We start from the raw sequence: 16,138 nt of genomic DNA on the forward strand, positions 1-16,138 counted from the left end.
GGGTTTTCTTTTCTTCATAAAAGGCATCTTTTTGTATGCTGATCTTGCACAGCAGGTTTACCTCCTCTTCAAAACATTTGAACAGTGGGACTTGGACAAAAGACAGAATTCCATTTAATACATCTTTGTAGCATCTCTGCTACATCTAATGGCATACAGTGGCAATATTCTATAGATTTTCAGTATTACTTTGGAGTTTCCAATTTCTTGACATACCCTACTTAGAGCAACCCCCCCAATCTATCATATTTTCATGCAAGACCATGATAATGTCTCTGGGTTCTGTTTTGGTGGTTACTCTCTTCCTCTTTGACTCCAGTTTGACTGTTCATTTGGCAATCAATTTGTTCACTGACTGAGCCTGCTATGTGCACATCTAATATTTCTGAATATCTTCCAGTACTTCCATGACCACAAAAATGTATTCATTCTCACATTATATAACATTCTGAAAAAGGCGTGGTGCAGCATTTCAAATCTCCTTCCTATTGCTTCACCGTTGAACTCTGCTGGAAAAAAATGACTTCACTTTTCTTGAGTGACCATTTGAGTGTTCTGGTCACAGAGTGTCTTTGAGACCCCTATCTTGAGTGTTTCTCAAGGCTTTCAGATAAACAAGAGAATTTAATCTTTCAGAGGAAAGAATTCAGTTTGGACAATACAATTTCGTGGATGCCAGCTTGCTCCAGTCTTTCACTGCATATTTGAGATTCATTCAGTCCATTCCATTTGGAGAACATAATCCTGCAAATCTAGGTTCTCCTCTTAGCTTTATGTGTATATATATATATATATATATATATATATATATATATATATGTGTGTGTGTGTGTGTGTATATATATATATATATATTTATATATATATATATATATATATATTTTTTTTTTTCATGAGTTGTCTTAATGCACTGTTAACTTTTCTTCCAAATTGGCTGCATGATTTTTAATATAACCAGTATGTGAGTGCATTAGCTGCTGTGAGTCCAAATGTTCTGTTAGCATGAATTACATCTCCTTTTACCTGTGCCAGTTGCTTTCCATAAACTGTTTCATTCTTGTACTCATTTTGACAATTTCTTGGAAAATTAAATTCAGGGAAACTTTTGAATTATTTTCCTTTGAAGTGCTATACCTTACAGTTCCTTTGGCTGAACAATATGTGTAGTAAGTCTTATGTTTTCTTTTTTAAACTTTATGTGATGACTTTTCCTTTCAGCATGAACATATATTTGGTGCATAAAATTATATTTTAAGTGTTTGTCAGATGAGTTTTGATTAATTATAATTTTCCTCGATCCTGATGTCAGAAAAGGAAAAAATCCTGTTAATGGAAAAGCACCATACCAGAAATTGCTCCAGCTGATGGCATTGAGATCTGAAAGGAAGGGCAAAGCAACATCCAATCTTTCATCTTTATACACCCTGATTCCCCCAGTTTTCTTCAGACATTCCAAAAAGCCAGAAATGTTTGTACCATTATACAGACCCATGTTTAAGGACTTCTCAAAATGCAGCTGCAGTGCTGTGAACAAGACACCTTGCAGCATTCAGTTGAGACCATGTATCAGGCACCCCCTCGTAATATATTGGCGAATCATTCACAGCCCTCTACAACATTTTGAATAAATACATTGATAATTTCATTCGTGTGAGGTGTAGATATAATAGAAAATTCTGCTGTAAACCTAAATGGTGGAGTTTCATAAATCTGCAAATGATTAAACCAAAAGAAAATGGCATACAAGTGTATAGAAATCCATCAAAATTTACACAGCCCAATGCATCATTACCTGCATTGAAAAGAACTTTCTAAAGCAATCAAAAGAAGCAGAGCTTCATTTGAGGTAAAACTTGTCATAAAGACAGGGAGTAGTAATAAAGCCTTCTACAACCACATCTAAAAACGAATATGATGAAACAGGAATACTGTGTGCTAGAACAAAATAGTATGTCACTTCAGCAGAGCCACCAAATTAAGCTCACGCATTAGTATAATGATAGGCCTTGAATTTGGTTACCAAATGTATGAACTTATGACCCCAGCTCAAAAACAATGTAAAATATCAGAAAAATGGAACAGGTCTCTGCTGCTTGGATCAGTACAAAATCCTTTCTCCAGTAGGCAGTGTTCAACACTTCACAGCAATTTGGGTGACTGTTATGGTAGTTAAATGGGTACTTTAGACCATTTGTCAAGGGTTTTCAATAGAGACTAATGCTGGGGACACTACTTGTTGGATCCATGTGTGAGTATTACTTTTTTCTGATTAGAATTTGGCATTAGTTTTCAGCAAAATCTTCATTTGGGAATGCTGGTGCAGCCATCTGAAGCATGCCTTGACACAAAGCACCAGTTGCATGTTTGTGTCTTTCGGCTTTTCCCGGTTAGGGGTCGCCACAGCAGAACTCTGGTCCGCTAATGATTGGCATTAGATTTTTACGTACTGGCTTGCCGGGCCTAACGCACAACCTTCAGCGAAGGAATGCCCATTCACGAATGTCGCTACACAGAAGAAGCTCTAACTGAGAATCGAACGGGCAACATCTAACTGTGAGGCGACAACGCTACCGCAGCACCACCACCGCAGTTACCTAAAAGCTGTTATCTCTGGACATCATCATTCCTCTCTTTCCACTTTTACTGTTTAGATCTTAATTATTGATGTGATAGTGTTCAATCTCGCCGTTTGTTCTTACACATGGGTTCGGAGCCGATCCTCGGCTCCGTGTCGGCCGCTTGCAAGCTCTGCATCGAGAAGAAGCTCGAGACAATCTAATACCCACAATCCCCCTCTGCCTTTACCTCAGATCTAGTTTGCCGCTGCTGCATTCGCATCGCTGGGAGCTAGCTCGAGCATCTTGAGATAAGATATAACTTATTTTTTGTTATATTTTAGGAAAAAGTTTGTTCTAAAAGTACCTTTTGGTATACTTAGTGTATGTGTGTGTGTAGGTAGAATTTCTCGGTACCGTTAAGTTTATTTAACTGGTTAGAGTTTTTCGGGGCCTACCACCCCTGCTTAAATTTGACAACCGGACTGACATATACATCGGATTTGACTCTTTTCTATCGGACTTGACACTTATTCTAGTAAATGGAAGCGATTTGTATTCTGGGCGAATACACAGCAGGTGGATCCTGTTATAGCTCCTTTGAATAAAATATTAGAGTTTTTAACAGACTTGTTCCATCAGGGTGCTTCTCCTGCCACATTAAGAGTTCAATTGGCTGCCATTTCTAATTTCCATGTGGAAGAATGTGGGGCTCCTGTTATGGCCCACAGACTTTGTAAAGCCTTTTTAAAAGGGGTTTTTCATATTAGACCACCAATTAGATCTCCTACGTCACCTTGGAGTCTAAACTTATTATTATCTAAGTTAATGTTGCCCCCTTGAACCAGCTTCCTCTTGCCCATTGAAATTTTTGTCATGGAAGACTCTCTTTTGGTAGCCATTACATCCGCTAGGCGAGTATCTGAACTTCAAGCTCTCTCCATTAAGCACCCTTATTTGATCTTTCACTCTGACAGAGTTTCTCTTCGCACTAATTCATCCTTCCTTCCTAAAGTTTGTTCTATTAATAATATTAATCAGTCCATTGAATTACCCACTTTCTTCAAGAATCACTCCAATAAAATGGAGTATATGTTGCACAAATTAGATGTTCACAGACAACTAAGGTTTTACTTGGATAGAACAAAAGATCACAGAAAAACTGATCAACTTTTTGTAGCCTTTGCTGATAACAGGAAAGGAGTAGCGGTTACCAAAAGAACTCTTTCTAAGTGGTTAGCGGATTGTATCATCTATGTCTATGATTCTTCAAATCAAACTCTTTTGCACAAACCCAAAGGACATTCAACAAGGTCAGTGTCTACATCCCTGGCTCATGCAGCTCGCCTACCACTAGACGCTATTTGTGCGGCTGCTACTTGGTCTAAGCCACATACATTCATTTCTCATTATAAGGTAGACAAGGTTTCTAGGGACAGAGCAACCTTTGGTTCCACTGTGCTCAAGAACGTCCTTCCGTGAGTTCCTCAGGAACAAGGAGCTAGGGACGCTACCCATATGTAAGAACAAGCGAGATTGAACACTATCACATATAGAAGTTATGTCCTTACCATAACGCGTTCCATGTGGAGTGTTCATCTCGCCTGTTCTTACATTCCACCCTCCCCTTAGGAAGAACGTTCAGTTTTGGTGCCTGGCCTGGGGCATTCTGCTTCTGCATTGCAGTTGTTGTGTATATAGTTGACATGTATATATATCTGTATATGTGTGTGTATATATATATATATATATATATATATATATATATATATATATATACTCTTAGTTCTGTGCATATGTGATGTAAGCATGAGTGTGCTCTCTCTGACTTCTGGTTTGCTTGCAAACTAGATCTGAGGTAAAGGCAGAGGGGGATTGTGGGTATTAGATTGTCTCGAGCTTCTTCTCGATGCAGAGCTTGCAAGCGGCCGACACGGAGCCGAGGATCGGCTCCGAACCCATGTGTAAGAACAAAAGGCGAGATGAACACTCCACATGGAACGTTATGGTAAGGACATAACTTCTATTTACTGGTAATTGTTTGCATTCTCATGCCTAAAACCATCTCTGTACCAGCGCATGCTTTACCATTGCCTGTACTGTCTTGTTAACTTCTGCTTAACTTTTTCATTTTTTTGAACAAATAACATCATATATTACAACAATTCAGTCCATTTGTGCAAACCTCACACTTAATGAATGTCTTTCTTCACTGGACTACCCATGCATTCTCTTGCTGCTTATTTCAACATTTAACTAAAGTTATAAACAAGGCAGCCTGTGTTTACATAATTGTCATTCATGTTCTTTATGTTGCATCCAATGCACTTGATACTTTCAAACCCATTAACTATCTTGGACTAGACCAGGAGCCATCACAGATCATTCATACTTTTCTTGGCTATCCAGTTAACTATCACTCCTGCCAAGTCCCCCTCCCCCCTTATTTGCTGTGCTGTATCATCCAGTCTACCCTCTGTGTCGATTTATATCTTTTCACTTGATGTCCTTCAAGAATGCAACTGCAGTCATAACATATGGGTTGTCCTGCCTCAGGCAGCCCTCGGTCGGCCGAATTCCAAATTCTGGGTCCAGCGTCGGCTGGTGTCGCCTCCTCTCCGACGTCACAACGGCTGGAGTATAAAGGCATCGACCGACACCATCTTCTTCAGTCTTTCTTGCCGCGGGGTGCCCGAAGCAAAAGCAGTTCGCAAGTGCCGGTCGGTCAGCTCCTGTGTTTTCAGTACCGAAGTCATCTAAAAGCTAAGTACCCCGTTAGAACATTTTCTTGCCTCAGCCGATGTCAGAACAAATTGAGAAAGTTAATAATTGTTTGTCTTGTGGTAAACAAATACCTCATAAGGACTTCCATTCTTACTGTCTTCCTTGCCTGGGCCCAGACCACGACGTCTCGGCCTGTGCTGCCTGTGCTTGCTTTAATAAGCGCACTCTCAGGCGCCGGGCAGAATTTGCTGAAGACTTTTTTGGCGAATCCTTCGCGTATATCATTATTTATTTATTTTATTTATTTATTTTACATTTGTTGACCGGGCTAGTCTAGCTGGAGATATTTCCATTTTCAGTAGAGGCCCGGGGAGAAAAGCTCCACATACTTAATAATAATATAGAAAATACAAAGCAATAAGAGGCAATGCCACGTACCTTAGGAAGGAATTAACATAACATTGTACAGTGAACCATCAGGATTAACAAATTATGGTACATAACATTTACAGCACATTTGTTGCCAGAATAGTAATTTAAAGAAAGAGTGAGAAGTGAGGTTACAAGCTAAGAGTAGTGTATTAATCAGGGTTGCAGCAAGGGCATAACCAGTGGGTTTTTAGGTGATTTTTAAGATTATGTTTGAAGAGGGGAAAGGAGGAAATTGAGGTTAAGTTGGGTGGCAGCATGTTCCATTGTTTACCAGTGGTGATGGAGAACAAGGAGTCACCAGCCAAGTTGTTAGATTTGGGTATATAAGATAGGAGTTTATTAGAGGAGCGTAGGGAATGAAGATTATTATAGGGTGTTATAAGATTGTTTAGTGTAGGTGTGTTGTTAGGTAGGTAGAAGATTTTATGAGCAATTGTTAGTTGAGGGAGTAGCAGAGCATTTTGCAGTTCAAGCCAGTCTAGCTGATGTAGATTAGTGCAGTGATGGGTTCTATAGGGCTTACCAGTTACAAACCTCGCAATACTGTTGTAGGCTTTGGTAAGTTTGTTGAGATTGTTTTGTTTTAAATTAGTATAAATGGGAGAAGCATAGAGGAGGGTAGAGAGTAAATGAGAATGGGCAACTGTAGTTCTTGCTTTAGGGGTAAGGAAGGGTCTTATCCTATGCAAGGAGCCTAATTTTCTGTTAACGGACTTAATGGTGTTGTTAATATGATTGTCAAAAGTGAGTTTATTGTCTATTGTAACTCCTAATAACTTACAGGTCAGCTCAGGTGATATAAGGGTTCCATTACTAGCTAGGATGGAGAAGTGTATGGGAGGGGTCTTGTTGTTAGGAGTAATCAGAAGTAATTTGGTTTTTTTGGCATTCAAGAGTAGGCACCGGTTTTGGAACCATGTTTCTACTATGGAGAAGACAGTATGGCTTAGAGATTGAAGTTCAGGGAGAGATTTTGCAGAACAGATGATAGTAGAATCGTCGGATCAACCAACAGTTCAATCTTCCAAAAAACGGAAGGACCGGGACCGGCATCCTCGGCCCGCGTCCTCTCCCGATACTACTCCTAGACCCTCCGCTAGTGCTTCGGTCCCTGCGGAAGCGATAATTCAGCCGCTCCAGGCCGACGACACAGCGTTATCCAGTCCTTCGGTCCCGGAGACCTCTCTGGTACTGGTTGTTGATTTTCCTCCGGATACCGAAGTTCATGATTTACCCGACACCATTCCGGTGGACAAGGTCACTCCTGCACGTGGGGCTGCTAGGCCTCCTGTATCTATGTCCATCAAGGCCTTTGCACGTGCAAAGGCCGCCAGCCAGGCCAAGGCCCATCCTAAACCTGCTGTCCAGGCCCCCTCTTCTGATAAACAGATAATGTCTCTTGCTGCAGACCTTATTTCCCTTATCAGGGGGTCTCAGCCTCACCCAGACAGGGGTACTCAACCTCCTGCAGAGAAAAGACCTAGAACTGAGCAGACTGAGAACCTCTCTTCAGATGAGGCCTCTGGGGATTCTGAGCATTCAGATATTCAAGAAGAATCCTTCCAGGCCTATGAGGACTCTGATGCTGAGGAATCAATCCCCTCTGCCTCTCCTCCAGAGGATTTCTCTTTTGGTGAAGTCCTGCACTCTATGAGGGAACATTTCCAATGGCAGGGTCAGGAATTCTCTGATTCCAGAAAAAGGCTCCGTACCTTCCTAAAGCTTCCCCAGCACAGACCTTTAGCTATTCCTCCTGTGATGGATGTTTTGGATGATGTATTCTCCGATTCCAGTGCTAACCCTGACTCTCTCCCCCCTGCTCCTGTCAAGCCAGACAGATATTACAGAGTCCCTGACACTTACAAACATCTCTTTAAGGCACACACCGTGGATTTAGAAACTATTTCACAGGGTCCCAAGGGAGTGGCTACCTCCACTGCCAAAAATCCTTTGCCAGCGGATAGGGAAGCCAGGTCTATGGAGAGATGGGGTAAAAAAGTTTATACCTCTACCACCCTAGCAATGAGGTCTCTTAACTGCCTTTTTCATATGTTTCAGTACCAGGATTTTTTACTGGATGATTTACAGAAAAAGTTAGCCTCCCCTGAGCCTATTGACAGAAAGGCATTGCAGGATCACATACATAACACTCAGCAGGTTAACAATCATTTTCTTCAGTGTGGTTATGATGCATTGGAAGCTTCATGTAGGGCAGCTATGACTGGGGCTGTGATACGTAGACATGCTTGGTTAAAAGATCAGCCACTGCCAGACCATGTCAAAGTAAAGTTACTTGATGCACCTCTGGAAAAACAGAAGCTTTTTGGCGCTAATGCACAAGATGTGTTGAAGTCCATTGAGGAAAAAGCTAAGTCAGTACAGACAGTCAAGGATTTCCTCCAGGTTCAGCCACCCAGATTCAGTAGAAATTGGCCTTCAAAAAATTGGTCCTTCCCAGACTCGGACAGGTTTCAAAGGGGAAGAACAGGCGTGGCGAGGTCAATACCGAGGCTCCTACAGGGGCCAATGGCAACCTACAAATCAAAGAAGTGCTGCAGCCAGTCCAGCTGCATCACAAGGACAATCACAATGACTTGACTTTCATACCGCCTACAAGGGCTCAGACCCGAAGCACCCTTGGGGAAAATTATCCTTATTCTCAAAAAACTGGCATATCTTAACCAAGGACAGTTGGATTCTGGATTTAATAGACAAGGGTTACAGATTCCACTTCCATACTTTACCTACAAGACAAGGCATGCCAAACCTGCCACACCATCAAAGGGCAGAGGCACTCATTCAAGTTTCAAAGCTATTAAGTATAAAAGCAATAGAAAAGGTACCTCCCCAGGAACAAGGCCAGGGATTCTATTCAAGACTGTTCCTTGTTCCAAGAAAGGAAAACAAATGGAGGCCTATACTGGACTTGTCTACTCTAAATACCTTTCTCATTGTGCCAAAGTTCAAAATGCTAACGTTACAGCAACTCCTTCCCATGCTGGGCAAGGGGTCTTGGCTGGTCACTCTGGACCTCAAGGAGGCATACCTGCATGTCCCAATCAGACAAAGCTGCAGAAGATACCTCAGATTTCTTGCAGGGACAGAGCACTATCAATTCTCAGCATTGCCGTTTGGCTTATCTACTGCGCCCAGAGTGTTCACGAAATGCCTGGCATCAGTAGTGGCACACTGCAGACTCAGGAATTCAAATATACCCCTACCTGGACGACTGCCTCATACAAGCAGACAACAGGCAAACCTTAATAAAAAACCTGGACTATGTCATGCAATTACTACAGGCCTTGGGATACACAGTCAACATTCAAAAGTCAAGGCTACTGCCATCCCAACAGATTATTTTTCTAGGAGCCAAACTGGACACTCAAACACAAATGGCCTACCTCACAGAGGAAAAACAACAGCAGTTACCAGAGTACTTCAAAGGCCTAGCACAGCTCCCCCAGCTGACTGCAAGGAAACTCCTGCAGGCCCTGGGGTTCATGGCATCATGCATTCTCCTGATACCTTTGGCAAGACTTCATATGAGAAAGCTGCAATGGTATTTGAAAAGCTTATGGTCACAACACAGCCAAAGCCTAGAGGACGTAATCCCACTTATTCCATGTCTGCAAAAGGAATTCTTGTGGTGGGCTCAAGCAAGTCAATTAAACAAAGGCATGTCTTTCAACAGACCTCAAACAGGTCAAATAATTGCAACAGATGCCTCAGATTATGGATGGGATGGGGGGGCGCACATGGAGGGGCAGATGCGTTCAAGGTCAATGGACACCAAAGGAAAGACATCTGCACATAAACCAAAAAGAGATGCTGGCAGTGATGCATGCAATCGAGAGTTTCGAAAAATCACTGCAGCAAGGACATTTACTAATAAGGACAGACAACACCACTGTCATGTGGTATATAAACAAGCAGGGAGGGACTCATTCATACCCCCTCTGCAGACTAACAATGATTCTCTGGGGAAAAAGCACTGAGTCGGAAGATACACCTGCAATCCCAGTTTGTGCCAGGCAAGGACAATGTACTGGCGGACAAGTTGAGCAGAAATTTCTTGGATCCACACGAATGGATGCTGCATCCACACATGTTCTCACAAATAACAAAGACATGGGGAAGACCGGACATAGATCTATTTGCGTCTCACACAAATCATCACCTGGAAAAGTTCTGTACCAGGACCCACCATGCACTAGCCTGGGCAACGGATGCTCTCTCCTTCAGCTGGAATTCCCTAAAATGTATGCATTCCCCTCTGCCACTGTTGACCAAGGTGATCCTGAAGATCAAAGCAGAACAACCAACAGGCATTTTGATAGCTCCAGACTGGCCAAAGCAACAGTGGTACCCATTGCTGTGAGCATAACTCGGAGCAAACCGTGGCCTCTGCCCTATGGCCCCTGCTCCTAACACAACACAACTACAGGACTGTTCAACAAAACCTGAAAACATTACATCTGACAGCCTGGAGGTTACTTTAACTCCTTCCGCTTCCAATCTTTCCAAGGCAGTTCAGGACATCTTATTGGAAGCACGCAGACCATCCACCAGAAAAGCTTATTCAGCCAAGTGGAAGAGATTCAGCATCTGGGCTGCCAACGGGTCAGGATACAACAGTACTGAGTATACCTCAGATATTGGAATACTTGGCAGAAATGTTTCATTCCGGACTCTCATATTCTTCCATAAAGATTCATGCCTCAGCAGTCTCAGCAAGATACAATTGTGATCCACCAGTGTTCTCACATCCTTTGCTAAGACAGTTCCTGGGAGGAATAAAGAATATCAAGCCTCCCAGAAAACAACCTATACCTGCATGGGACCTCAATTTTGTGCTGGAAAAATTATCTCTGCCTCCCTTTGAGCCAGCAGCAACCTCGGAGATGCAATTTCTATCATGGAAAACATTTTTTCTATTGGCAGTCACATCAGCAAGAAGAGTCTCGGAGATACAGGCGCTCATGGCAGTACCTCCTTTCCTCATTTCCATCAGGACAGAGTCTCTCTAAGAACAAATCCTTCTTTCATGCCAAAGGTGATTTCCAAGGTGTCTCTAAATCAAGCTATTCACCTTCCTACGTTCTTCCCCAATCCTCAAAATAGAGGGGAAAGACTGCTGCATACCTTGGACATAAACAGGCAACTACGCTACTACTTGGACAGAACTAAGGCCACCAGAAAGTCTGACCAGCTGTTTGTAGCCTATGCTGCTGGCATACAAGGAAAAGCAATCTCCAAGCAAACATTTTCAAAATGGATTGGACACTGCATCAGATTCTGCTATTCTCACCATGGAAAAAGTGTGCCAGCCAATATTAGGCCACATTCCACCAGAGCTATAGCCACATCCACAGCTTTCCTAAGAGGAGTGGCTACAAAGGACATTCTAGAGGCTGCTACATGGAGCTCCGTGCATACATTTACCAAACACTACAACCTGCCTTTATACTCCAGATCCCGAGCAGGCTTTGCTTGGCAGTCCTGCAGGGCATTTTAGCTACACCATCTTTTCTTAGCTCCATCCACCCCAGCTTGGCTATGGTATTCAACCCATATGTTATGACTGCAGTTGCATTCTTGAAGGACATAGTACAGTTTTGTACCTACCATAAATGTAGATGTCCGATAGATATGCAACTGCAGTCATTTTCCCTCCCTCCTTCCCTCTTTTCCTTCATTTGGGTCCATTCCCCTGTTCCTATTAGCTGGGGGTATGTCCTATGGTGTATCTGTTTATTACTGTTGTGCATGTCTGGAATTGTTTATCCATTCACCAAATTTAGCCTTCCTAGGAGGGCACCTGGCATCTGGGGTAAGAAACACTGAAGAAGATGGCGTCGGCCGATGCCTTTATACTCCAGCCGTTGTGACGTCGGACGACACCAGCCGACGCCGGACCCAGACTTTGGAATTCGGCCGACCGAGGGCTGCCTGAGGCAGGACAACCCATATGTTATGAATGCAGTTGCATATCTATCGGACATCTACATTTATGGTAGGTACAAAACTGTACTTTTCTGACCATGTATGATAAGCCATGTTTGTAGCTTTGTTGCTCTCCAGTCTCCTTAAACTCTGCCCGTTCCTTCATTCCCACTTCACTATTTCCAGATTTTTCATCTTTGCCTTATAACATGTCTTTCCCATATTATGTCCTGCTTTTTCTGCCTTAAGATTTAGATTATTTTCATACCTGACATATTTCTAATAAGTATATACACTATATAAAATTAATTGCATCACTTGGGCCTTTCCTGTCTCTCCCTGCTTATTGTCCTCATCCTTTCACTTCTTAAGTTTCTCCCCATGTTTGTGGCCATTTCTACCACTGTGAGTTAAATTTGGCTTTTTGTTCAGTAGTTTTATGCAACCTGTCCTCCTTTTTTCCTTAGCCTTTCCACAAACTGATTTGCTTTGTGTATATTTGGTTTATTAGTTATGTTCCCCACTTTCTAGTTGTAGATTAATATGTATGTATACCTTTAAGAAGCTTTCTAGGGGCTTGCATAAGTGTATAAATACTGAGTATGTACAAGTCTGACCATTTTTTACTAAGCTGTTGAGATGTAAGCATGTATGCCTGTGTAGTCTGTCAGTTAATCAGATCGTTTATATTTTGTTCTGCTGCTATCCATCCTGATGTGTTTCTTTGTAATAAAGCATATAAACGAACTTCCCCGCCTGTTCGTCTTTAATGGGAAACAAGACGAGCAACATGGTGTCAGAATGTGATCCAGAAGGCACTCAGTTAAAAGTGAAGGAATATAGAGGAATTAATTATCCCCACTACACCTTTAATTCACAAAAACAGGTCCAAAACGAATTTCAGATATCAAAGCTTGCTTAAATGATTTCTTATTCACAAATTACAAAGCAAAGCACTCAGAATGTTCTAAACGAATTTCTAAGTAAAAGAAATGTCTGAAACTGTGACATTTTGACAAAAATATTAGAATAACTATGGGAAATGTTTGAAATAAAGTCTGAATTGCATAAAATGTATAAAATAAGGAAAATGACCAAATGATCGCATTTTTTTTCAAAGTAGCTTATAGCACGTACTTTTTTGCATTAATTAAAGCTATTCAAGATATCTGAAGTATACAGAGAGTTCACATGATTGTGCAGTATTAACAGTGCAGTTATTACGCAAAATACAGCCATTTCAAAGCATATTTTGCAAAGTATAGTATTTTGAAGAGTTTATTGTGCATTTGAATGTTATTACAAGTATTAGCTGTGCGTGCATGTTCATACATAATTACAAGGTCCAGTTTCAGTGTGTTTTGAGTATAATTTGTTGGCATGGCTGACACATTTCGAAAACCAGGTCCACTTGTTTTTGACAGTAATGTTTGTCTTTTGGCTTTTTCCTGGTTAGGAGTCACCACAGCGGAACTCCGGTCCGCTAATGATTGGCAGTGGATTTTTATGGTGCCGAGTTGCCAGCTCAATGATTAACCTTCAAAGAAGGCACACCCATTCACGCACGCACCTACCTGCATGTCTTTAGATGTCACGTGACCGCAGGGATCTCATGCAGACTCCACACAGAAGGCGCTCCAGCAGAGAATCGAACGGAAGAACCTCTTGCTGTGAGGCGACAACGCTAACCGCTGCACCACTGTGGCCTGTATTGCAGAGAATTGGAGCAAGGGTACGATATTTTCATACAAGCTGCATTTTTTGATAAAGATGACCGTGAAAAGGTAATTATTCTGATTAGTTTAGCTGATTCAGAAGCCATAGAAAGAGAGCTTTTATTTTTGTATGCACCTGCTGTATTTGCAGGAGAGGGGAACCGCCATATAGTTGTACCAGCTGAGTCAAGGAAAGACCCCGAGTGCTTAAAACGTAAATTTAGAGACATGTGTAACCCCCAAATGTATATTACAATGGAAAGGCACTTGTTTTACACAAGAGATCAAAATCCTGGGAAAACTTTTGCAGCATATATAACTGATTTGAGAAACAAGGCTAAAATGTGCAGATTTGGTGATTTAAGGGATGAATTGATAAAAGACAGACTTGTGTGTAGTATTAAAGATGATGCTGTGAGGAAGATTTTGCTTTGTGATAGTGATTTAACTTTGAATAAGGCCATTGAGATTTGTCAGATATGTGAGCTCACAGAACAGCACACAGATATGCTTACAAATGAGAAATGCATGCTTCCAGTATCTTCTAGTCCTCATGTTGATAGTATGCAGCACGTGGTTAAAAGAAACAGGCCCAAGCACATGGTGACTGTTGCAGGTCAGTTTTCTTGCTAATTCAAGAGTACGCACAGTCTCAGTGATGCACAAGAGTGAGTCAGCAAACTCAAAGAATGTGCCTCTTCCCACTTTCATAGTTAACTGTCATAGTTGTGCGGTGCAAATCATGAGCCCAAAAGAGAAAAGTGCTTAGCTTTTGGTCAACAGTGCCACAAATGCAATAAGTGGAATCATTTCAAAAGGTTTTGTAATCAGGTAAGGGACTTTTGTTTTATTAAAAGAGTGCGTTCCAAGGGACAAGTTAATCAGTTAGAAAGCTGTGACCCTACTTTTTATGTTGATGGTGTATTGAAACAGTCAACGCAGTAGATTTATGGGCAAAGAATAAAGTATTTTGTACTGTTCTGATAAATGGAAGAACCATAGAGCTCAGAGTTGACACAGGTTCAAAATGCAATGCTCTGTCAGCAGAAACATTTCCTAGAGTATGTGCTGGTGAAAAGCTTGATTTGGCAAAGTGTGCGAAGCTTGTTGCTTATGGAGGTGAAAAAATTCAAACTGAAGGTTCAGTAGTGCTTTCATGTTACTCTGCTGGGAACTGCTATGACTTGCAGATGTTCATCGTATTACACTGCTGCAGTCATTACACTTGGGTTATCCTGCCGTCAGGCGGTCCCGCAGTCGGCCAGAGTTCCAAAGTCTTGGTCTGGCGTCGGTTGCTGTCGCTTCTTCCCTGACGTCAGTGCACCAGGGGTGTATAAGATGCATTCGACACCATTTTCTTCAGTCTTTCTTGCCGCGTGGTGCCCGAAGCAAAAGCAGTTCGCAAGTGCCAGTCGGCCGACTCCTGAGATTTTCGAAGTCGAATTCCAGATCCGAAGTCTTCAATAAAGCTAAGTACCCCATTGGGGAAAATTTTTTCTTGCCTCAGACCAATGTCAGAAAAAGTTAATAATTGTATTTCTTGTAGGAAGCAAATACCTCATAAGGACTTCCACTCTTACTGTATTCCATGCCTAGGCCCTGATCACGACGTCACTAGTTGTTGGTTTTGTGCTAGATTTAACAAATGCACTATAAAAATGACATTTTGATTTTGCTTTGCACTGCTTTGGCCAAAGGTTCAATTATACAATGCCGTCGGAACAACCAACGACCGCAATTCTTAGAAAACGCAACGACAAGGATAAAACAGACATCCGAGGTCCAAAACCGACGACGAAGCCTCTTCTAGGCCAGTTGCCAGTTCTCAGTGAGGCGCTTTCGTAGCCCCTGACACCCGCTACCTCAGAGCCACAGGCCGCCTCCAACTCCCACGTGGAGACAACTAGGCCTCTGGAAACTCAAGGTATTGGGCCTACGGAAACTAATCCCTCAGATGGGTCTGGAGCCGCTATGCAGGCATCAGCTTCTGAGGGTGTTTTCAGACCTTCACAACTTACCATTAAAGCAACAGCCAAGGCAAAAACACCATTAAAGACAAAGAAGCAAGTACAGCATTCTCCTGGACAGTCTTCCATGCCTAAGAAACAGATGCTTAAAATGGCCGAAGACCTCATTACTCTAATCAGGGGTTCCCATCCCCCTCCTGAGAAAAAGCCTAGGCAGGATACAGACTATGATTCCTCTGATCAGGTTTCCATTTCCTCCAATTCCTCTTTAGACCAGGGATACTCTCTATCCCCCTATGAGGACTCTGATGCTGAAGAATCTATCCCTTCAGCCTCTCCTCCTGAGGATTACTCTTTTGGGGAAACTTCACATACCATGAGGGAGCATTACCATTGGGAAAGTCAGGATTATTCAGAATCCAAGAAAAGGCTCAGGGACTTCCTTTTATTGCCTCAGCACAGGCCCCTAGCTATTGTGCCTGTGTTAGATATTGTGGATGATGAGTTCTCTGAATCCAGTGCTATCTCCTGATTCTTTGCCCCCTACCAGCCAAGCCAGATAGGTATTATAGAGTCCCTGACTCTCACAAGTTTCTTTATAAAAACCCTTCTGCTGACCCAGAAACCATTTCCCAGGGTCCCAAGGGAGTTAGGCTTCCATTGCCAAAATATCCAGTCCCTTCTGACAGAAATTCTAGAGCATTGGATAGATGGGGAAGAAAGTTTACACTTCTGCAACTTTAGCAGTGAGGGCTTTAAATTGCCAGTTTCACATGTTTAAGTACCAACAATATTTAATGGC

The 16,138-nt window shown here is 42.2% G+C and overlaps 1 protein-coding gene across 1 annotated transcript in view; it reads left to right on the forward strand.

Moving 5' to 3' along the window:
- USP47 (ubiquitin specific peptidase 47) overlaps positions 1–16,138 on the forward strand; it is a 3,572,488-nt gene that overhangs the window by 1,284,513 nt on the left and 2,271,837 nt on the right. The window lies entirely within an intron of this gene.

The sequence above is a fragment of the Protopterus annectens genome, chromosome 9.part0 (genome assembly GCF_019279795.1).
Source record: "Protopterus annectens isolate FY-2018-M chromosome 9.part0, PAN1.0, whole genome shotgun sequence".
NCBI classification, from domain to species: Eukaryota; Metazoa; Chordata; order Ceratodontiformes; family Protopteridae; genus Protopterus; species Protopterus annectens.